The sequence below is a fragment of the Macaca thibetana genome, chromosome 4 (genome assembly GCF_024542745.1).
Source record: "Macaca thibetana thibetana isolate TM-01 chromosome 4, ASM2454274v1, whole genome shotgun sequence".
Classification (NCBI taxonomy): domain Eukaryota; kingdom Metazoa; phylum Chordata; class Mammalia; order Primates; family Cercopithecidae; genus Macaca; species Macaca thibetana.
In genome coordinates this window covers 117537655-117562364 of record NC_065581.1, presented here as the reverse complement: position 1 = coordinate 117562364, position 24710 = coordinate 117537655, and the positions used below count along the sequence as shown (strand labels likewise).

General features: G+C 36.7%; 1 long non-coding RNA gene across 1 annotated transcript in view; it reads right to left on the bottom strand.

Moving 5' to 3' along the window:
- Positions 1-19961, bottom strand: part of LOC126952631 (uncharacterized) — a 37505-nt gene extending 17544 nt beyond the window's left edge. The window contains exons 1-2 of the long non-coding RNA XR_007724964.1: positions 19733-19961; positions 18207-18355 (exon numbers count right to left, since the gene is read on the bottom strand). This is a non-coding gene — a long non-coding RNA (uncharacterized LOC126952631). The remainder of the gene's footprint in view (positions 1-18206; positions 18356-19732) is intronic.
- Between the last annotated feature and the right edge of the window lie 4749 nt (positions 19962-24710).

Genomic DNA, 24710 nt, shown 5'->3' with positions numbered 1-24710 from the left:
AGACCCCGAATTGCCAAGACAATCCTAAGTCAAAAGAACAAAGCTGGAGGCATCATGCTACCTGACTTCAAACTGTACTACAAGGCTACAATAACCAAAACAGCATGGTACTGGTACCAAAACAGAGATATAGACCAATGGAACAGAACAGAGCCCTCAGAAATAATACCACACATCTACAGCCATCTGATCTTTGACAAACTCAGACAAAAAACAAGAAATGGGGAAAGGATTCCCTATTTAATAAATGGTGCTGGGAAAATTGGCTAGCCATAAGTAGAAAGCTGAAACTGGATCCTTTCCTTACTCCTTATATGAAAATTAATTCAAGATGGATTAGAGACTTAAATGTTAGACCTAAAACCATAAAAACTCTAGAAGAAAACCTAGGTAATACCATTCAGGACATAGGCATGGGCAAGGACTTCGTGTCTAAAACACCAAAAGCAATAGCAACAAAAGCCATAATTGACAAATGGGATCTAATTAAACTAAAGAGCTTCTGCACAGCAAAAGAAACTACCATCAGAGTGAACAGACAACCTACAGAATGGGAGAACATTTTTGCAATCTACTCATCTGACAAAGGGCTAATATCCAGAACCTACAAAGAACTCAAACAAATTTATGAGAAAAAAACAAACAACCCCATCAAAAAGTGGGCAAAGGATATGAACAAATAGTTCTCAAAAGAAGACATGCATACAGCCAACAGGCACATGAAAAAATGCTCATTTTCACTGGCCATCAGAAAAATGCAAATCAAAACCACAATGAGATACCATCTCACACCAGTTAGAATGACAATCTTTAAAAAGTCAGGAAATAACAAGTGCTGGAGAGGATGTGGAGAAATAGGAACACTTTTACACTGTTAGTGGGATTGTAAACTGGTTCAACCATTGTGGAAAACAGTATGGCGATTCCTCAAGGATCTAGAACTAGAAATACCATTTGACCCAGCCATCCCATTACTGGGTATATACCCAAAGGATTATAAATCATGCTGCTATAAAGACACATGCACACGTGTGTTTATTGCAGCACTATTCACAATAGCAAAGACTTGGAATCAACCCAAATGTCCATCAGTGACAGACCGCATTAAGAAAATGTAGCACATGGAATACTATGCAGTCATAAAAATGGATGAGCTCGTGTCCTTTGTAGGGACATGGATGCAGCTGGAAACCATCATTCTCAGCAAACTATCACAAGAACAGAAAACCAAACACCGCATGTTCTCACTCATAGGTTGGAATTGAAAAATGAGATCACTTGGACTCTAGAAGGGGAACATCACACACCGGGGCTTATTATGGGGAGGGGGGAAGGGGAAGGGATGGCACTGGGAGTTATACCTGATGTAAATGATGAGTTGATGGGTGCTGATGAGTTGATGGGTGCAGCACACCAACATGGCACAAGTATACATATATAACAAACCTGCACGTTGTGCACATGTACCCTAGAACTTTAAGTATAATAATAAAAAAAAAGAAAATAAAAAAAGAAAGGGATTTAAAACCATAGACAAGACCCAGAAACATTATTTTTAAAAAGCTAGTAGATTTTTCTGAACAAAAATGAGCTTCTTCATGGAAAATGTACATTAACCAAAAAAAAGACAATAAACTAGGAGAACATGTATACAACACATAAAGCATATACAAACAATCAATCATATTACAGTAAGTAGAAAGCAAATACAATGTAGCAAGAAAAAGATAGGCAAACAAGCAGAACAATGAGTAAAAGATATAAGCAGAAAGTTCATTTAAAAATGTGAATAATAAATATGTGGAAAGGGGCCAATCTTACTAAAAATCAAAGCATTATCAACTAAAACAAATATGGGATATATATTTTTCAAATAGATTGGCAAAATCTTTAAAGATTGTCAAAACCCAAATTTGGAGCAGTTTTGGGACAATAAGTTTATTCATAAATTATTGATAGGCAAGTCAATTTTACCAATTTTTTGCAGAATTTTCTTGCCATATGTTTAACAACATAAATATGTTCATTCTTCAAAATTTCTCTAACAGAAGTATACCCTATACAGACACTTGGAGAAGTGTGCAAAGATATATGTGCAAAGGTGATCACTGAAGCATGATTTGTAATACTGAAAATCTGGAAGCTACCTAAATATCTTGAAGAGGAGGCTCATTAAATAAGTTTTGGTAGAGTCATATATTATAAGCCATTTGTGAGAACGGATTTGTATGTACTAATTTAGATTTATATGTACTAATAAGAAATGCTATCAATGTATTATTAACTGAAAAACATACTTGACAATATTTAGCAGAAACCTGATGCTAGGAGCTGATTCAGGAAGGGTTTATTTTTCTCCTACAACAGACTCATTCCACAATTGCTCAAGAGGCAAAAACAGAATGTCGGGAATGCAAGATCTATCTTTGTGCTCCACTATAATCAACAAATAGATGGGCCTTTGTTCTTGTATATGTCACTTCAAAGGCACAAGATGGTGACCACACCTCCAGACTTCACATCTCTCTTTTGGGCAGAAGAAATACCTTCTCTTTTTATTTGGGAAGGGATACCCTGTTCATGCACCTCTACCTATGTCTATCTGGTAAATCGATTGCATGTGTGGACCCAATTTCTCATGCCTCTCATATTTATGCTCTTTGGCTGTGACTGTGAGCTTGGACAGGTGGCTTGATTTGACCACCAGGACGGTAACAAACAACACAGCAAAGACTTGAAAATGAACTTGCACATTTCTGCTTTCTCACTTGGACTGCTGGCACTGCCATGAGAACTCCCTCTCACTGCCAGGAACCAGCTATATCGTTATGAAAGACACATTAGGAAGAGCTGAATGGTCCCACCTGCAGCCCTCCAGTCCAGCCAACCTCTACCCAGCTCACCAGATGCCCACAGACACACGAATAAGGCCGGCCACGATCATGTCCAGATCAGAAGTACCCAGAAACTTTAAATATTTATTTAAGTTACTAAGTTTGTATGCCCTATAGAAATCAGAAACTGAAGCACCCTCATTGTTCAGAATTATATCCCAACATCACTCTTAATTGAAGAAAAGTAGAGAAAATTAAGTATTTTTACATAGACACATTCCCTCAAACAGGCAATTTTCTCTAAATAAGAATTAAGGGGGAAAAATGGCATTAGGAAGATCACTGACAATATTTCCCCCAGACAGGTAGAAAGATAAATGCCAATATTTTGATATCAAAAATAAATGAGCTGAGATAGAGAGACCAAAATATTGTTAGTTTTCTCTAACTCAGGAATCAGAAGAAAAAAAAATCTGTAAAGGGCTAGATAGCAAATATCTGGGGCTTTGCAGGCCATCTGGTCTCTGTCACAACTGCTCTCCTCTACCACGGGTAACACAAAAGCAGCCACAGACACTGTGTAAACAAATGGGTGTGGCTAGTTTCCAATAAAACTTTTTTTAACAAAAACTTAGAGTGAGCTGGACTTGGCCTGTGAAGCGTAGTGTGCAGATCCCTGCTCTATTGCTAAGATCATGAGTGATACTTTCTTGTTCACGCTTTTCTGAATTGAGTGGATTTTTATAATTAGTAAAAAGAGACACATAAAATCCAGTGTAACTTAAAAGTAGCTAAGACATAAAATATTTATTCAAATTCAAAACCTTGTTTTCAATATTTAAAAAAAAACATAAATGAACATTCAACTCAAGTAGTTGGAAAAACACACACAGCATAAAGAAATTAATGGAAAGAAAGAATAAAATCGTACATTAAAAATAGATAAACCATTTACTTAACAAGTAAACATAAGTCAATGGTTTTCCTAAGAACGCAGGAATAAGTTTCATAACATGAAATATATCCCAAGGTTCTCTTTAAAAGACGCTGAAGTATTATCCTCCTTTTTATTTTATTTTTTATTTTTTATTATACTTTATGTTCTAGGGTACATGTGCACAATGTGCAGGTTTGTTACATATGTATACATGTGCCATGTTGGTGTGCTGCACCCATTAACTCATCATTTACATTAGGTATATCTCCTAATGCTATTCCTCCCCTCTCCCCCAACCCCACGACAGGCCCCAGTGTGTGATGTTCCCCTTCCTGTGTCCAAGTGATCTCATTGTTCAATTCCCACCTATGAGTGAGAACATGCCGTGTTTCGTTTTCTGTTCTTGCGATAGTTTGCTGAGAATGATGGTTTCCAGTTGCATCCATGTCCCTACAAAGGACACAAACTCATCCTTTTTTACGGCTGCATAGTATTCCATGGTGTATATGTGCCACATTTTCTTAATCCAGTCTGTCACTGATGGACATTTGGGTTGGTTCCAAGTCTTTGCTATTGTGAATAGTGCCACAATAAACATACATGTGCATGTGTCTTTATAGCAGAATGATTTATAACCCTTTGGGTATATCCCCAGTAATGGGATGGCTGGGTCAAATGGTATTTCTAGTTCTAGATCCTTGAGGAATCGCCATACTGTTTTCCACAATGGTTGAACTAGTTTACAATCCCACCAATAGTGTAAAAGTGTTCCAATTTCTCCACATTCTTTCCAGCACCTGTTGTTTCCTGACTTTTTTATGTATTTCCAACTTTTCAGTTCAGGGGTACATGTGCAGGATGTGCAGGTTTGTTACAGAGGTAAACATGTGCCATGGTGGTTTGCTGCACAGAACATCCCATCACCCAGGTATTTATCCCAGCACCCACTAGCTATTCTTTCTGATGCTCTACCTCTTCCCATCCACTACCCTTTGACAGGCCCCCGTATATGTTGTTCCCCACCATGTGTCCATGTTTTCTCACCATTCAGCTCCCACTTATAAGTGAGAACATGAGGTATTTTTGTTCCTGCATTAGTTTGCTAACGATAATTCCCTCCAGCTCCATCCACGTCCCTGCAAAAAATATGATCTCATCCCTTTTGATGGCTGCATAGTATTCCATAGTGTATATGTGCCACATTTTCTCTATTCAGTCTGTCATTGATGGGCATTTAAGTTGATTTCACATCTTTGCTATTGTGAATAGTGCTGCAATAAACATACACGTACATATGTCTCTGATCATATATCTAGAAAACTCCATTGTCTCAGCGCAAAAGCTTCTTTCTTTTTTTTTTTTTTTTTTTTTGAAATGGAGTCTTGCTCTGTCACCCAGGCTAGGCTAGAGTTCAGTGGCGCGATCTCAACTCATGGCAACCTCCACTTCCTGGGTTCAAGAAATTGTCCTGCCTCAGCCTCCCGAGTAGCTGGGATTACAGGTACCCACCATTACACCCGGCTAATTTTTGTATTTTTAGAAGAGACAGGGTTTCACTATCTTGGCCAGGCTGGTCTTGAACTCCTGATCTCGTGATCCTCCTGCCTCAGCCTCCCAAAGTGCTGGGATTACAGGTGTGAGCCACTGTTCCTGGCCAAGCTTCTTAACCTGATAAGCAACTTCAGCAAAGTCTCAGAATACAAAATAAATATACAAAAATCACTAGCATTCCTATACACCAACAGGCAAGCTGAGAGCCAAACCAGGAACGAACTCCCATTCACAATTACCACAAAAAAATAAAATACCTTAAAAATGCAGCTTATAAGGGAAGTGAAGGACCTCTTTAAGGAGAACTACTAACCACTGCTCAAAAAAAATCAGAGATGACACAAATGGAAAAACATTCTAAGCTCATAGATAGGAAGAATCAATATTTTGAAAATGGCCATCCTGCCCAAAGCAATGTATAGGTTTAATGTGATTCCCATTAAACTACCATTGACATGCTTCACAAAATTAGAAGAAAACTATTTTAAAATTTATATGGAACCAAAAAAGAGCTCAAATAGCCAAGGCAATCCTAAGCAAAAAGAAGAAAGCTAGAGGCCTCACACTACCTGACTTCAAACTATACTACAGGGCTACAGTTAGTACAGTAACTAAAACACCATGGCACTAGTGGAAGAACAGACAAATAGACTAACAGAGCAAAATAGAGAACCCAGAAATAAGACCACACACCTACAACCATCTGATCTTCAACAAACCTGACAAAAACAAGCAATACGGAAAAAGATTTCCTATTTAATAAATGATGCTGGGAGAACTGGCTAGCCATATGCAGAAAATTGAAACTGGACCTCTTACTTACTTATACAAAACTAAACTCCAGATGGGTTAAAAACTTAAATGTAAAACCCAAAAGTAGAAAAATGCTAGAAGAAAACCTAGGCAATACCATTTAGGACATAGGCACAGACAAATATTTCATGACAAACATGTCAAAAGCAATTTCAACAGAAGCAAAAATTGACAAATGGAATCTAATTAAACTAAAGAGCTTCTGCACAGCAAAAGAAACAATAAATAGACAACCTATAGAATGGGAGAAAAATTTTGCAATCTATCCACCTGACAAAGGTCTAATATCCATCATCCAAAAGGAACTTAAACAAATTTACAAGGAAAAAAAACATTAAAAATGGGCAAAGGACATGAACAGTCACTTCTCAAAAGAAGACACACACGTGGCCAACAATCACATGGAAAAAAGTTCAACATCACTGATCATTAGAGAAATGCAAATCAAAACCACAGTGAGGTACCATCTCATACCAGTCTGAATGGCTATTACTGAAAAGGCAACAAAAGCCAAAATAGACAAATGGGATCTAACTAAACTAAAGAGCTTCTGCACAGCAAAAGAAACTACCATCAGAGTGAACAGGCAACCTACAGAATGGGAGAACATTTTTGCAATCTACCCATCTGACAAAGGGCTAATATCCAGAATCTACAAAGAACTTAAACAAATTTACAAGAAAAAAACAACCCCATCAAAAAGTGGGCAAAGGATATGAACAGAGACTTCTCAAAAGAAGACATTTATGCAGCCAACAGACACATGAAAAAATGCTCATCATCACTGGCCATCAGAGAAATGTAAATCAAAACCACAATGAGACACCATCTCACACCAGTTAGAATAGTGATCATTAAAAAGTCAGGAAACAACAGATGCTGGAGAGGATGTGAAGAAATCGGAACTTTTACACTGTTGGTGGGAGTGTAAACTAGTTCAACCATTGTGGAAGACAGTGTGGCGATTCCTCAAGGATCTAGAACTAGAAATACATTTGGCCCAGCGATCCCATTAATGGGTATGTACCCCAAGGATTATAAATAATGCTACTATAAAGACACATGCACACATATGTTTATTGCAGCACCTTTCACAATAGCAAAGACTTGGAACCAACCCACGTGTCCATCAATGATAGACTGGATTAAGAAAATGTGGCACATATACACCATGGAATGCTGTGCAGCCATAAAACAGGATGAGTTCATGTCCTTTGCAGGGACGTGGATAAAGTTAGAAACCATCATTCTGAGCAAACTATCACAAGGACAGGAAACCAAACACCGCATGTTCTTACTTATAGGTGGGAACTGAACAATGAGAACACTTGGACACAGGGCAGGGAAAGTCATACCCTGGGGCCTGTTGTGGGGTTGGGGGAGGGGGAGGGGGAGGGATAGCATTAGGAGAAATACCTAATGTAAATGATGAGTTAATGGGTGCAGCAAACCAACATGGCACATGTATACCTATGTAACAAACCTGCATGTTGTGCACATGTACCCTAGAACTTAAAGTATAATATAAAACATTTATTTAAAAAGTCAAAAAACAACAGAGTCTGGCGAGGTTCTAGGGAAAAAGGAACACTTTTACGCTATTGGTGGGAATGTAAATTAGTTCAACCATTGTGGAAGACAGCGTGGCAATTTCTCAAAGACCTAGAGGCAGAAATATCATTCGACCCAGCAATCCCATTACTGGATATATAAGCAAAGGAATATAAATCATTCTCTTATAAAGATGTATTCTCCCTTTTCAATCTCCAAGTTTTCTTCCTTCCATTATCACAAAATAACAGATTTTGTTTAGAAATAATACAGCATGCTTCTAGAATATATTCTTATCTTAAAATGCATAAAATTTCATGTCTTAGAATTCAGCTCAGCCAAATTAACATGTCAGCAGACTCGCACCAGATAAGGAGGGCTGGCATTCAAAAAGGAGCTGATCTCTGTTTTCCTGCAGCTCAGTCTGGTAGAGAAAGACAAACCTATACTGACATAAATGCATTTTTAGTGTAGTAAACATGCAGCAATGGAGTTAAGGGAAAAAAATCTAACAATAACTCATTGCTTGGCTCCCCACTGAGCTTTCCTGCTCAAGATTCTTTATTATATGACAAGCTACGATAAGGAAATACAAAATGTAGAATAATGTGATTCGAGTTACAGTTATCTGTTAATATTGTAAAACCTTAGAAAAATCACTTAATCTCTTGGGGCCTCACTTTCCTCATCTTTGAAACTAGGGTAATGACTATACATACAGTACTGAGCTCATAGGGGTGCAAGACTCAAATGAGATAATGTTCCTGAAAACCTTTAAATGTGCTATAATGCTAAAGTTATTTTCATTAACACCATTCGTATCAAAGTGTAAATCATTGTGAATTTCACAAGTCTCTTTGAATTTTACACTTAATCCATTTGCACCAGAAACCATCTTCAGTTTACCATTTTAAAAAGTCAACCTAATCTTAAATGAGTGGCATACAAATGATCTTGATTCACAGACATAATGGCTGCTGTTTTTCATCTGAAAGTCATAGTCATCCCCTGAAGTTAAGATCAGGATGTGATCCAGAGTGTCAAGTCCTCTGTAGCCTAAATATTGGGGGCTCTTCAGAATATGTTGTATTTACTCTTTCAGACCACATTAATTATTTTTATATTATTTGTTAATAATGTAATTATAATTACAAAACAATAGAAGTTCTCCCAACTTACCTCTAGTAAACGGACTCCTCTTACCCATAGCTATCTGTTAAAGGATGAAAGCTCACAGGTAATATTCCTGGGATGTTGACATTCTGTTTCCAAGAGTCACTCATGCTTGTTCCTACCTCTTGCATCCAGAAGCGACATAAAATTATTCTTCATTTTGGCTCAGCATATATAGCCACTGCACTCAGGGTACCTAACTCAGTATTCAATATACAGTAAGTCTGAGTCACCGCATTTTTTTTAATAAACTACTTTCAGGTAACTTTTGAAAATTTAAGACTTAAAATTGGCATCAGTTCCTTTGTCATTTTCAGGTACTTTGCTAGAGCTGGCTACATTTGCAATTTATCTTTTTTTTTTTTTCTTTGCTTTGGACTCATCAGCCAATTTTCAAAGTAATTTGAATTCACTTTTTGTATAAGAGTCTTCGGGAAAACATTCTGTCAAGGGCCTTGGGACAATCCAGACAAATGATACCCCTGCATTCCTCTCATACTAATCAACCATTTATGAACCTGTCTCAAAGAATGCATTCCTGTGCCAGGCTGCCCTTTGCACAGCCCTGAAGCTGCTGCTATCCTTTCTGTCCCTGCTTCATGAGTTATCATTTTATTCTGTCTTGTTCCCCTGCCAAGCTGACATTCCTCCTGAGATTCTGTTCTCAGAGCAATTCTGCTCAAAATTTGGGATATCAGGAAGAATGAAATTACTAATCTTTTTTTGTCATCCTCCTTACTGTCATCCCAGATATTTGTATGTTTCTATTTTCTCACTTACAATTTAGATCACCTGTAAACATACATACAATGGGGTTTTGGCACATTTGAGCTTACCCTGTGGATTACCTTCTGGTTGCTGTCAGTGTTTTCCAAAACTCACACATAATGTGAAAGAAAAGAACAAAATTGGGCAGCAATCATTGTATGGTCCAGCCATGAAATAATGGGTTTTATAACTTCCTCTAAACTAAACTAGAATAAGAAAAAATCATAAATAAGATTACAATTTGATTGATATCTCAGTATCAGTGATATGGTAGAAAAGAAATACCACACAGGAAGACAGAAGCTTTGGTTTTCCATTAGCTTTTTATATTTGCTGGAACATGAAATAATGAGGGGTTTGTTACAAAAAAAAAAAAATGAGAAAAGAAAACAAAGAGAATCCTTGCTAATCTTATAAGAGGTATAGTCTCGATGTCAAAGGAGAGGAAAGATGATTTAGGGTCCAAAGCCATTTTACTAACAACCTTAACTTATTCTCTAGTTAGGCAGGCTCTTGCCAACATGATGATTCAGTTCCTCTCTGAGTCTCTACTGCTGGATATTGTTTAGTTTCTGCTTAGTCATGACATCTGTACTTTGAACTTGAATGTACTGGCAGCCTCTAGATATTTATAGCCTCTCATGACGAATGCCATCTTAAAGTCTTTGATATCTGTCTTCTGCATCGTTTTCAACATCAGCCTTCACCCTTCACTATTAACTGGAACATATATATATATGTATTTTGCATTTAAATTCTCCAAGGAAGAGAATTTGGTGTGTTAGTCACTATCGTTTAGCTTTGGCCAAGCTCTTATGCCAGACCATCTTGGGCTATTGCTAGCCAGGAGGTAGAGCATCATCAATTTCCCAACCTTAATTTGACCTAATCGGTTGCTGCTGCTGGGTCAAAATCATGTGGTAATTGGCTAGTGACCATGAGTTCATTGATTTGTCCTTTTTTTTAAGTTCCTACTCTGTTAGGTATTATTCTAGATGTTGAGGAAACAGCAGTGAATACAACAGACCAAGAAGATAACAAGACTCTGGCAAGAATAAAAATTTACCCCAGATGCTATAAATTTAATGGTTTTGATGAAAGAGCTACTTATATGTGGTAGAAAACATTTAGGAAATAAACAGGGGAAATTGAGAGACCCCAAGACCAGCAACAGTGAGAAGCTACTACCATGCCCAATGTTGAAGTGGCAAGCGGTACATGGTACAGAACCCAATGAGACTTTCAGATGTGGTGCGAGAGCTACCTGGAAGTCATGAGGAATAAAAAAGACAAGAACAATGAGGGGAGATACATCCCAATATCTCTCTCCTCTCTCATTCCATTCTCCAACCAGAACTTTCCATTGGCCAACCCAGAGAGAAATAATGAGAGCAAGGAGACCAAGGTGATATAGGCTTTGGACTCTGGGTATATAGTGCAGAGCTAAGAAGTGTAGAAAATGGATATGATGGCATTAACTGAAAAATCATTTCACGGGGACCTTACCATCAAGTGGAGTAAACAGTTAAAAAAATTAAAGTAACAATATAAAAACAATACAATTTGGATGAATATAAGCATAGTAATGAACAAGGTGGGGAAAGGGGGATAGAAAGTGATTTTCAAGAAAAATTATCTTCAAATATTGGAAAAACAGACTGGGCACAGTGGCTTATGTCTGTAATCCCAACACTTTGGGAGACTGAGGCGAGAGGATTGCTTGAACCCAGGAGTTCAAGACCAGCCTGGGCAACACAGACAAACCTTGTCTCTACAAAAAAAAGTTTTTTTTAAATCAGCTGGATGTGGTGGCATGTACCTGTATTCCTAGCTACTCAGGAGGCTGAAATGGGAGGATCACTCGAGCCTGGGAGGTCAAGGCTGCAGTGAGCTATGACCATGCCACTGTACTCCAGCCTAAGTGACAGCAAGAAACTCTATCTTTAAAAAAGAAATAAAAGAAAAAAATAGCACATGTGGACAAATTTTTGTCAATTTAATGGAGATAAAAGATTTGTGTTTCAGAATTTTATATTTTGGAGTATTTGATATGCAAAAAGAATGTATAAAATATATGCAAGTTATGAATATAAAAATAAAGCAAAAAACTAAGTATCAGTGCTACTCATCATCCTTTCCTCCTTCCTCACTCTTCATCAGTAGGACCCACCAGCCTGAGTTTTCATTTTTAATCACATCTTTACGTTTCTTTTCAATATATTTTCAGTTTTGCTTATTTTTGAAATTTATAAAATTTATATCTTATATTCTTGTGTTTTGCTTTTTTTACTTAATATTACTTTTTAATATTCACCCATGTTGATTCACATTGCTGTAGTTCATCTTCACTGCTGAATAGATGTTCCATTATATGAATATTCTATAATATATTCATCAATTTTTCTAAGAACATTGTGTTATTACCAGTTTGTTGCTAATATGATGCTGATACAATATTCCTGTACCTATCTTTAGATACAAGAGCAGGTATTTCTTTATAATATATAGCCCATGCAGGAATAGAATTGCTCAGTTATGGGGTTCATGAATTTTCTTTTTTTTTTTCCCTTTTTTGAGCCAGAGTTTTGCTCTTGTTGCCCAGACTGGAGTGCAATGGCACAATCTCAGCTCACCTCAACCTGTCTCCCAAGTTCAAGCAATTCTCCTGCCTCAGCCTCCCGAGTAGCTGCGATTATAGGCATGTGCCACCACGCCTGGCTAATTTTGTATTTTTGGTAGAGACGGGGTTTCTCCATGTTGGTCAGGCTGGTCTTGAATTCCTGACCTCAGATGATCCACCCACCTCGGCCTCCCAAAGTGCTGGGATTACAGGCGTGAGCCACCATGCCCGGTCATGCATTTTCAACCTTACAAAATAGTGCCAACTTATTTTTAAAAGTATTATTATACCTTGTGTACACTCTCTCTGGCAACATTTAAGAGTTCCTTTGATTCCCATACTTGCCATCACTACGCATAGTAAGACTTTGTGTATCAGTAGAGCAAATGTGTAATAATAACTAATTGCACTTTTAAATTGCACTACCATAATGAAGTTTATTGTTGTTTTATGTAATTAATGTCCATTGTGTTTCCCCTTCTGTGAAATACCTGTATATATACTTTGCGCAATTTTTTATTGGATTCTTATTTGAATTTTCTTTTTACTTCATAGGACTTCTTTATATATTCTAAATACTAATTCTTAATTTATTTCTCTGTTGCAAATATCTTAGTTTGGGGTTTTGTAGTTTTCTTGATGAAATCTTTTGAAAAATAGAGTTTTAATGTTGAATTTGTCAATGTTTTATTTTTCAGCTGTGAGCTGTTTTCTTGCTTTCGCTATGCTGAGATTACAGATATTCTCTTGTATTGCCTTCTAAAACAGCAATAAGCAAACTGCAGCTCACATTTGTAAATACAGTGTATGGAAACACAGCCACATCCATTCTTTTAGATAATATCTATGCCACCTTTGCATTCCAAGAATAGACCTGATAGTTGTGACCATATGGCCCACAAATTCAAAAACTTTTACTATCTGATCAGTTAGGAATAAATGTGCTGATCTTGTTCTAAAAGATTATTAGATAGTCGATCTTTTCCTCGTGGATCTAGTGTGGCAATTGTTATGTATCAAGTTTTCATACATGTGTAGGTCTCTCTGTGGGCTCTCTTCTCTTCTATTGGTCTATGTGTCCATCTCTGTGTCATTCCAACACTGAGTTAACACAGCTTTATAGGAAATCTTGGCATCAGGTAAACCAAATTCTCACACTGTAATCTTCTTCAAGAGTAATTTCCCTTTACTTGGATATTCACTGTTCTATAAAATTTTAGCTTCAGACAGTTTCATGGGAAATACAACAGGTGTTTTGATTAATATATAGATCAGGTTAATCTACAGATCAGTGTTGTCATCTTTATTACTTTGATTACAAACCACGAAGATGCTATATGTTTATGTGTTCATTTACACACACACATACACATACACACACACATGGTCTTTAATGTCTTTTAATAAGGTTTAAATTTTTTCAATAGAGTTTGCACATCTTTGATTTATTCATATATATGTTAATTGTGTAATGCTGAATGTTATCTCTTTAATTGATTTTTAAACACTATTGTTACTTTTAGATATTCATCTTACATCCAAGAACCTTATAAACTTGCATTATTTCTAATAATTTGCCTCTATATCCTTTTGGGTTTACTATGTACAAAAGTAATGATAGTTTTGCTTTTTCCTTTTCAGTCATTTTAGATTAGATTTCCTTCTCAAATCCACAACTTACAATGTAAAGAACAATGATAAATAGAAGCAGTGATGGTGCTCAATTGTCTCATTCCTCATTTTAGTATTTCATTATTGAATATAAATGCTTACCATAGATTTTTGATAGATCCTTTTGTCAGGATCCTTACAAAGGATGCCTTCTATTCCAAAATTTCAGGATTTTTTTTATTATGAATGAATTTTATCAAATGTTTTGCTGTAAATATTAATCATTTTCCCCTTAATCTGTTAATATATTACCTATATTACCTAATGTTAAAATACATTTGCATGACTAGGATGCATATACAAATTAAAAGTGATCCCTTATCTTTCTAAACGCGCTGTTAGATTTTATGTGGTAATGCTGCATTTATGATTCTGTGCATGTTATGGAGCTTGCCTATAATCATTCTTCTTGCATTGTCTTTATTTGGACTTCTTGTTACCATTTGTCTAGCTTTAGAAAATGTGGTGAAAGTGTGCCCTTCTTTTTACGAGGCTCTGGAATAATTTATATATTATTGCTGGTATGTATTCTTATTTGTTTTATAGATGTCACTCAGAAATCATCTTGACCTTGCATTTTCTTTTTGGGAAGATTTTTAATTATTAATTCCATTTATTTTATGGTTATAAATCTATTCAAGATTTCTATTTCTTCTTGAATCAGTTTTACATTTTCCTCCTAGGTTTGTCTATTCCACCTACAGTTTTAATTTTGAGTTTAAAGATTTTCAGTGTTCTCAATTATCTTTTAACTCTGTTTTGTCTCTAATGAGATCTCTTTTTTATATTTCATACTGTTTATCTAAGTCTTTTTTCTTTTTGCACATCAATCATGTCAATGCTTGGATGATTTCATTTTTTTTCTTTCCAAAGAAGCAGTTTTTGCTTTTATTAATTCTAAGAGATGTTTCCTTTTTCATTGACTTATACTCCTGTCTGTATTATATGCTATCCTCTCTTTTGAGTTTGTTCAATAGTTCTCTTTCAAACTTTTAACATTGATTATTCAAAGATTATTTTTAATTTCTAACAGTGTGGGATTTTTGAAAATTATTCTGTAATTACTGATTTCTTAATTAACTGTATTGTGGTCAGAAATATAGTTTGTATAATTCTGATTTATTAAAATTTGTTGAGACTGACTTGCTCTATGGTGAAAAACCTCTATCTCCATCATACAGGTCCCCTGATACTTACTGATGCTTGATTTATGGTTTTAAAGATGATTTATTTCCAAAAATGTTCTTTGTGGTCTTGAAAACCATGTCTATTTTCCAACAGAAAAATATTTTGCATGTCTGCTAGATTATTTTTCTTTTGTATTATTCAAATCTTTCATATACTTGCATTGTTCAATTATCAATGACAGGGAGTGGTGTTAAAATCTCCCACTATGATCCTGGATATTTTTGTTTTTCCCTGTAATTTTGTCAATTTTTTGCTTCATATGCTTTTAATCTCTGCTATTATATTCTTAAGAAGTATTATATTCTCCTAGTGGATTCCAAGTTACATTAATATATAATTATACTCTTTATCTCAAACGTTTCTGTCTTAAGGTCTTAAGGTCTATGTTGTCTTATACTGTCACATTAGAACAATATGAAATCGCTAGCTTTTTAGGTTAATAAGAGGCAAACTTATAGAGTTCATTACAATAGCCTTGTCAGTTTTCTCCTTTTTCATTGTGTGCTTTTGTATTAGGTATGTCTAAAAACAACCTATGCCAGTTCATAGTGTTTCCTAATTATTTGGATTTCTTCTTATTGCTTTATTTTGTATTTTCTCTTTGTATCAATTTTTGTGATTTTTTTCTCATTAAATTAGAAAGAAAAACTTTAGAGAAAAAACATTTAACACAGTTTATTTGAGTAGCAGATGATTCATGCACGGGGTAGCACTCAGAACCAGAAGGGGTTCAGAGAGCTCAGTTGCAGTAGCATGGGCAGCAGGCTTTGACAGGCTGACATGGAAGGAAGGCAAAGAGAATCTATTTGATGGCTTAGAGTGGAAAATACCTAGGTAGAGGTTAGTCAGTGGCTTCTGATAGATAGTCTCTAGTTTTGTTGTACTGCTTACATTGTGCATTGGTTTGCTTATGTAAAAATCTAAAATGCTGAGACTTTGTCAGTTTATTGACCCTCCAGTTAGAATTGTTTTGGCCGGGCACAGTGGCTCACGCCTGTAATCCCAACACCTTGGGAGGCCGAGGTGGGTGGATCACAAGGTCAGGAGATCAAGACCATCCTGGCCAACATGGTGAAACCTGGTCTCTACTAAAAATATAAAAATTAGCTGGGTATGGCAGCACATTCCTGTAATCCTAGCTACTCAGAAGGCAGAGGCAGGAGAATAACTTGAACCTGAAAGGTGGAGATTGCAGTGAGCCGAGATCACACCACTGCACTCCAGCCTGGCAACAGAGACAGACTCAGTCTATTAAAAAAAAAAAAAAGAAAGAAAGAAAGAATTGTTCTATAATTGCCTTGTTCTAGATTGATTGGGGTCTTTCCCCCAGTTTTCTTTTTATTTTTTTATAATTTTGGAATATAAACATTCAGTTTTTCTTTGTGATTATCCTTGAAATTTTAATATGCATACTTAGCAAAGTCTAACTGTGATCAGTATACTTACCCGCAGCCCAAGAACAAAAGAACCTTCTAAGGTAATCCCATTCATTCCCTCACTGTTTGCTGCTATTGTTTCCCAAACATTTAGCTCTTTGTTGTGTTGTTTCTATTCTACAAGTTGGGCATTATTATTATTATTGATTTATGTATACTTTATAAATTTCTCCTTCTAGAATACTGATTAGATACCTATTTGCCATTATTTCAATTTCTATGTTTATCAACCCCTCTTATTTTCCAACTTTGGCCTCTGCCTTCTGCATTCCATAAAAATTTTCCAGATCTATATTACAATTAATGAATTCTCCATTTAGATGCTTCTATTACACTATGCAACACTTCAGTTAAGTTTTACATTCATTTGTTATGGTTTTCAATTTTAAAATTTCTAGAGGTGAATGCTTTCTTAGTCATGCAGCTTAATCCTTGTAGCCCCAAAATTGGAGTTTCTCCTCCCAGTCTAATAGTGATTTCTACTCAATGTTTATGCTGTGGCCCAGAATGCAATAGGCTCAATACTTTCTACTGCTTTCATTTCCATTTATTTACCCCACCAAAATACTGGTGTGTAGTCTAACAGATAGTCTGTATTTATTTGTTTAAAAGCAACCTTGAATTATAATTATAGATAATATCAACATGATAAGCAAAGGAGATAAAAAATTTAGCCTAACAGCTATTAAGAATAGCTACAAGTTTATTGTGCTAAGAAACAGTATGATATTGATGCAAAAAGCAACAAAACTGACCTACAGACCAGGATTTCTGTGAGACAGATTTGTATCTCAGAATTTAATATGTAATAAAGATGGCACTGCAAATCAGATGGTTCCGTAAATTATGATAGCAAAATTGCTCATTATGGAGAAAAATTCACACCTATTACCACATAAAAGGATGGAATTCAGATATATTAAAGAAATAAATCAAGGAAAACTATAAAGATGGAAGGTAATGTGCCCTAGAGTAAGGGAAGAACTTCTTAAAACTCCAAAAACATCAATTAATTGATTTAATCATATCAAAATAAAGAATTTATGTGAATAAAGTTAAGAGAATGATTTCACAGAGAAACAGTTTCTGTATCTAAAACCACAAGAAAAATATTACGCAGAATATACATATGAGAAGAAACTCATTTTTTAAAAAGAGGCATAGGAATCTCAAATTTTAAAAATAGGGTAAGGATGTTATAAACTTGATTTCAACCAAAACTTTTTTCTCTTATTTTCTTGTATCCTTTTCTCCACACATTGCTTGCCAGAATACATTGCCTCAAGGAAGGAATGCAGCAGAAAAGCAGAGAAAAATACTAGGTTGGTGTCAAAAGCACAACTATGAAATACGTAACTTTTAGGGCATAAAACATTATATTTGGAAAACCAGATGAAACTCCAGGCTTCCTTGTCCTCAAACTACACAAGGGCGGCAGACCTGCAAGGAACAAGGAAAGTCACAGCAGAAACAGAGCTTATGTGATGTCAGGCTCCTGAGTTGGGTGTTCTGTTAGAAAGTCCACAGAGAATTAGGAATTCAAGACCAGACCAAACTGGGCCCCTATCCCCAAGGGACAGTCTGCAGCCAGCAAAATCCCAGTATTCCTGTCCCTCAGCCTGGCTCCCTAGAACAGCACTACAGACAGGCCTAAGGCTACTTACCAGTGTACCTTGTAGCCCTGCCAGGAACAGGAGGTTCCCTTATGCCTGAGAGCAGAGTAGAGGCAGCTACTCCGAGAGCCCTCAGTCGGATCAAGGTAAAGGCACCAGGGGCTCACGGTCACAGTAGGCATGGGATGCTGTAGATGCATCTGTGTGGATGCAGAATGATTTCAAGGACCGGCCTCCCTCTTTCCCTAAGTCCTTGCCTTCCATTATAGACAAACCCAGAGAAAGGGAGGGGAGCCCCACTAGACTAGCCGTTCTCAACAGGGAACTATTTTGCCTCTCAGCAGATATTTGGCAATCTCTGAAGATGTGTCTGGTTGTTACAGCTGGGAGGTGCTCCTGGTATCTGGCAGACATGGGTCAGGGATGCTCCTAAATATTCTATAATACACAGTTTCCGAAAGAATTACCCAGCCCCAAATCTCAATAGTGTCAAGGCTGAGAAACTCTGCCTAAACTGAGATTAGGTTTTAATCACATGGCAAAATAAAGATTTATAACAAAAATTATGTTCATTTATTTAAAAGTAAAGAAAATTGCATGGAATTTTTACTAGTTCATGGAATAAACTATGCATCTACTTTTTTATGCAAAGGAATGTATAATTTCTCTAGTAAAAATAATCAACACTCATCATTTCTGGATTTAATGAAGAGGTTTTTGGGGCAAGAAAAGCTTAAGTAACTTTAAAGGAAGACAAAGTACTGTACCTGGCACATAAGAAGGAAAGATAAATGGAAGGAGGAAGGCAGGTGCCAGAAGCTTACAATAATATCCTAAGCCAAGGAGAGGAGGAAAGCAGGGGAGAGGGAAGTTTTATGCAGCTGAGTCATCATGGAACATCGTTCAGAGAAGAAGTTGTTTCTAACCAACAACAAGGGTGCCATGAGCATTTTCAGAGAGGTGAGATGGGCTCTCTTCCAAACCATACACTTAAAGTTTACTAAGAATATCGTATGAGAACCCCAACCAACGAACTGGCTAGGTCGAATATCAACAAAGGAAAAAATGGGAAATGTTTTCAAAACTAGCATAAATGAAAGCAAAGGTCAAAATCAATGAAGAGAACGCAGAAAGGAGGAAGGAAAGGAGAAAAAGATCTAGAAACAATTACTATGGATAATAAGCAAATCAGTCTTATGTTAATGACATGCCCAAGTGTTCCATTTTTATGCAAAAGGAAATAACTGTGAAGTATTACCAACATAAACACTAATTAAAAGAGATTAAATGTCTTGGGATGAAATGTCATAACATAACACACTGTCAGTTTGCGGTGTTCTCAAAATGTTAATGACCTCTAACTTCAGCTGTTTCCATTACCCACGATCTCAAGGGAAAGAAACCTCAGCTGCAGGACTCCCAGGGGCGGGGAGCTCAGAGCTTTGTCCCATCTCCTCGCTGTTAGTAGATAAAGTTTCATTGAAAACAAGTCGATGACATTTGCCCATAATTCAGAAGGGACCATGTTTTCTAAAAAGAATTTTTCTCTTCCCAGAAAGTACTTGAGTTTATCTTACCATTTCAATAATATTCCAGACCTGATTCAGTCAGTCTCAAATAACCTTTGGAATAATAGTCTTCTATTCTCTAGCAGTGACATTTCTCCAGCAACAGTGGCATCTGCAGAAAATTTAGGAAGTGAGAGTTCATCATTTTATAAATTCATTCTGGAAAAAAGTGTGAGTCAGGATGAATTCGTAACCATTTTATCAGGACGGATTTCAGAATTTTTCCTGAACTGTGAATTTAGAGTATATTCTGAGTGGCCACACCTCCTCATTTACTTTAATAAAAATCATTTGTACTTCTGATCGCCACAATTATTTTTACCTCCCAGCCAAATAAATTAGGCAAGCACCCTGTGGTCATTTCACAGATTAGTCATCCTCTCCTATCTATTCTACTGACCCAGTTTCTCTCACACAGCCACGACATGTGCCGTCCTATCTAACCAGCAACACTTTTGAACATATGAACCTCTATGTGTATGTATCTGTTGTCCAGTAATGTATGTGTCTTTGTACATCTACAGTGCATAAGTATGTACACATTTATGCTTGGTACAATTTTGCCTGCTTTTATTTGACAAATGCTTATTGAGATTTTATTAAACACAGCCCTCAAATAAGTTCCTCATTTCAGGAAATTTCTAACATTTGGGGATGCAAGGCTGGAGACAAGGGCAATAATAGGAAAAGCAATGAGGCAGTATAGATAAGTGTCACGTTTATGGTCCAATTAAAGTCCTCAGTAATTGGCCGGGCACGGTGGCTCACACCTGTAATCCCAGCACTTTGGGAGGCTGAGGCAGGCGGATCACAAAGTCAGGAGATCAAGACCATCCTGGCTAACACAGTGAGTCACCGTCTCTAGTAAAAATACCGAAAAAAAATTAAAAAAAAACTTTAGATGGGCGCGGTGGCGGGTGCCTATAATCCCAGCTACTCTACTCGAGAGGCTGAGGCAGGAGAATGGCGTGAACTCGGGAGGTGGAGCTTGCAGTGAGCCGAGATCAGGCCACTGCACTCCAGCCTGGTGACAGAGCAAGACTCCGTCTCAAAAAAAAAAAACAAAAGTCCTGAGTAATTAACAAGAAAAGGAGTCCCTTAGCTGGAAACATCCAGGAAATCTTCAGGACAGTGGGTTACACACCATGAACCTTGAACATTTTTACAGAATGTTGATTGAGATGCACAGAATAAGACATTCTGCCTGTTCTGTTAAAGTTATCATTAACCACATGTGACTATTTAACTTGAGCTGAAATAAAAGTAAAAATTCAGTCATATTATTGAGCCCATTTCAAGTGCTCAGTAGCCACATGTAGCTAATGGCTACCAAATTGCACAGTGTAGAACATTTTCATCATTGCAAAAAAAAAAAAAAAAAAATTCTGTTGGAGTGCTCTGTTCTAACTTGAAAAAAAATGTGAAATTATCCATAGGAAACTACAGGTGTTTTACAGATACTTGGACACCAGTAAGCATGCCACATTTGCTGGAGCACAAGGTATAAATAAAATAGTAGTGGAATGAGATTGGAAAGGGAAGTTGAAATCAAATTTCAGTGGTCCTGAATGCATTCATTCAAAGACAGAGGTTTGTTTAGACCAGAGGACTGAGATTTAGAAGGATTAATCTTTGGTTATGTGTAAAATAATGACCTGAAAAGCAACCAGACAATGGGCGTTCAGCAATTACTGCACATTAGAATCATCTGGGGAACTTTTAAAGACCTGATTGCCCGGGCCATACCCTAGATAAATTAAATCAAAATCACTGGGGGTCAACTTGTATGTTAGTATTTTTTAAATCTCCCCAGGTAATTCCAATATGCAAAAGTATTTAGAGACATTTGTTGTTTTTATGTGCACAGCATCCCTTTTCCCACTTCTGTCAAGAATAGCCTCTTTCTCCTGATGAGTTTCCCCTTTTTCTATCCGATCTTCGTGAACTTTCCAGTCATAATAAGCTGATGCCCTGGTCACAAGACACAGCCTTGGAACCAAATCCTGGCGAATCATAATACCCCAGTTATGCTGGCTATGAGACCACATACCAGGTTTAGACTATAATCCAAATTAGGCAAGTAAGAGCCTGAGATTTTGCATGCCTTTTTCTGGTTGAAAAGACGATTTCATCTAGGAGGTCACTAAACTAAGATGATGTTAGCCTTAATACTTCTGTGATACACTCTTCTCTCTGCCTCATGGCCACCAACATGCCATTGAATGATAGAAAGTCATCAACACAAGAAAATTACAAAATTCACAGACACAAGCACAGCTAAAACATTTTGTGGTAGGATGTCCGTGAAGAGACAGAAAGAAGACCTCATGACATTCCTTGGGCTCTTGGCAAAGTACCTGAGGGCAGCTCTATCTCTGGATTTCCCAGTTGCCTGAGCCAAGAAATTATCTAACTATTCTTTCTGCTGTTGCTTAAATTTGTTTGAGATATGTTTTAGTCCTTTTAATAGTAAAATATGTATATAGAGAGATGTAGAATGTAGCTTTGCCAAACATGTTTGACCATAGATCCCTCTTAGAATACCTATTAACAGTTTATAAAACACTCATCTTTTTTCAAAAGTGCTACAAAGAATTGCTGAAACATGAGCACCCTGAGTATGACAACCATGGCAAGACTCACTTGTAAACCTAGAGTGAAAGATAATTGACTTAAGCTAATAGAAGCAAAGAACAACAAAGAGAATGTGTGGGAGCACAGGAGTGCCTGAAAGGTGGATCAGAAAGAGAAATGAGTCTGAAGGAAGGAACCAGGGAAGGGTAGTACAAGGAGTTCCACCATCTCCATCATTACCACATCTCCATCATCTCCACATTACCTTAGTGCCTTGTATACAAACATGAACTTAATCTATGTTGACTATACAGTTCAACCTTCAGAGTTATGCAAATAGCCTCATTCTTGTGCCAGAAGGAGGAGGTCTGTCTTAAGTGAAGACCAATAGTAACCTAGACCACTGTACTGTAGGGTAGAGGTTTAAAGTGAAGAAAGAAAATAGTCAAAGTTCATGTATCCATGTAGTTCATTCTCTTCACTTTTCAGACTTTGGATTACTTTTTCCTTGGTAATCCCATGGAGCATATTTATTAAGATGAACCCAGGGCCATGTCTAATTCAAAGGGGCATCTTCCCACGTGACAGGCCTCACACAGCCCTGGCTAAGTCATTTGGACCTTCTGACTAAACTTATGTATCTAAGAATAAGGAACCCTAAAGAGCAACTCTTACTAAAAAAACTTAGCAAGACAGACAAAAAAATAAAAATTCCAAAAGCAAATGCACACTCCAGTCCAATTCACTACCCCAGCTATTCCTTTTATATAACTCTCTTTTGAATCTGTTTGAAGAGTTGATCAGGCTTGGGGATTACATCTAGTTCTTGATCTCTTCTCACCTTGAAAGCACAAACAACAACCTACTCAGCTCTTTGGCCCAGCCATCCCCAGATGTGAATTAATGGGGCTTACTGTGTTTGGTGTTAATGATTTTATGTAATGACTAGAGGCCAGTGAAGCAGAGAAAATATTAGAAGAAGTAATCATAACTGGCTGGTTGAAAAAACTGGGTGGGGATCAGATCTACTCACAGGAGGGGAAATAAGTCTTTTAACAGGAAGAAAATAGCTGGTAACATAGGCATTCTTTGCACCCAGCAATCCTTCCACTGCTGTATTTCCTGTCACTTTTACTTGAAGATTCAACCTTTACCTTACACTACCTCAGGCATTTTATGTAACTTAACTCAAGCAATTTTCAGATGCCAGTCTCTATAGGATGTGTTCTGTGTTTTAAAGAAATTTTACAATATATTCCTATTTATAGATTTTTAAATGTAGGATTCTATGACAAATGATGAAGAAAAATCTCTTCCCTGGTAGGAGGTTGCTTGAGATGGCCTTTGTAAGACCTCTTCCAGTTCTGATAGTAAATGACAATATTTAAATGTTCAAAGATAAGCACATTGTGTGAATGCCAAAAAAAAAAAAAAAAAAAAAAATAGAGGATGGAGGATGGAGAGAATGTAAGGGATTTTGCTATTTTGTTTCTATAATCAAAAAAGTTTTTTGCAGCCTCCCTTTAAGCTTGTTGTATAAACACATTTGTGAATAGAAAATTTAAGAGCCCTTTAACATTTGAGAAATTCGGCTGTTTCAACAGTCACCACATCAAGCACACAATGACACTTTGTTTTCACCGAACCTCATAGAATTGGATTACCCAGCAATGATGAGATGAAGGTGTATGTTGTAAACAGTAACAGGCTACTTGATAATAAGAATCTTACATGTTATCCCAAGTCAGGGGGGGTTAGTCAAAGTCAAAGGGATTTGGATGCCCTACTGGTAAAACAAATCTTTCCCATGTAGTCTGTCAATCCATTCATTTAAAAAACAAAAACAAACAAACAAAAAAACAGGGTTTGAAAAAGTATTCTATCATAACCCTGTGGATTTCAAACTGTCTTTTTCAAGTAGAAGATGTCCAAAATATGGAAACTAGATTTTAAAAAGCCTACGGTGGTAAAAGAAAATGAGAGTCCTTTGAGTTCTCTCTCTAGCTCCTCCATAATCTCAGAGGTTCCAGTATGCAAGGTGTGAAAACCATGATACGAAATTCTTTCCTCATTAATTGTCAAGTATGGCACCCCTTGAAGTTTTGCAACATATCAGCCCTGATTGAATGGTCTGAGAAAGCAATTGATTAAAGAACTAGGAATCTTTTGTATCTTCTAGAGTTTCCTTTAAAAATGTAAATGTTCTTGGGAAGAGAAACATCTTAAGCAATTATGAGAGATTATTTTGTGAGTTCAATTTTGCAGCATGGAAGCTTGGCTGATAACAAAGCTTTATAGAATGGGGTACAGATAATGGAAGTTAAACAAACTAAACCAGATGTAACCAAGGAAAAACTTCTTTACTTCCTGAGGTTACACAGTATCCACCTAACAAGATATCAACAGCCTTTTT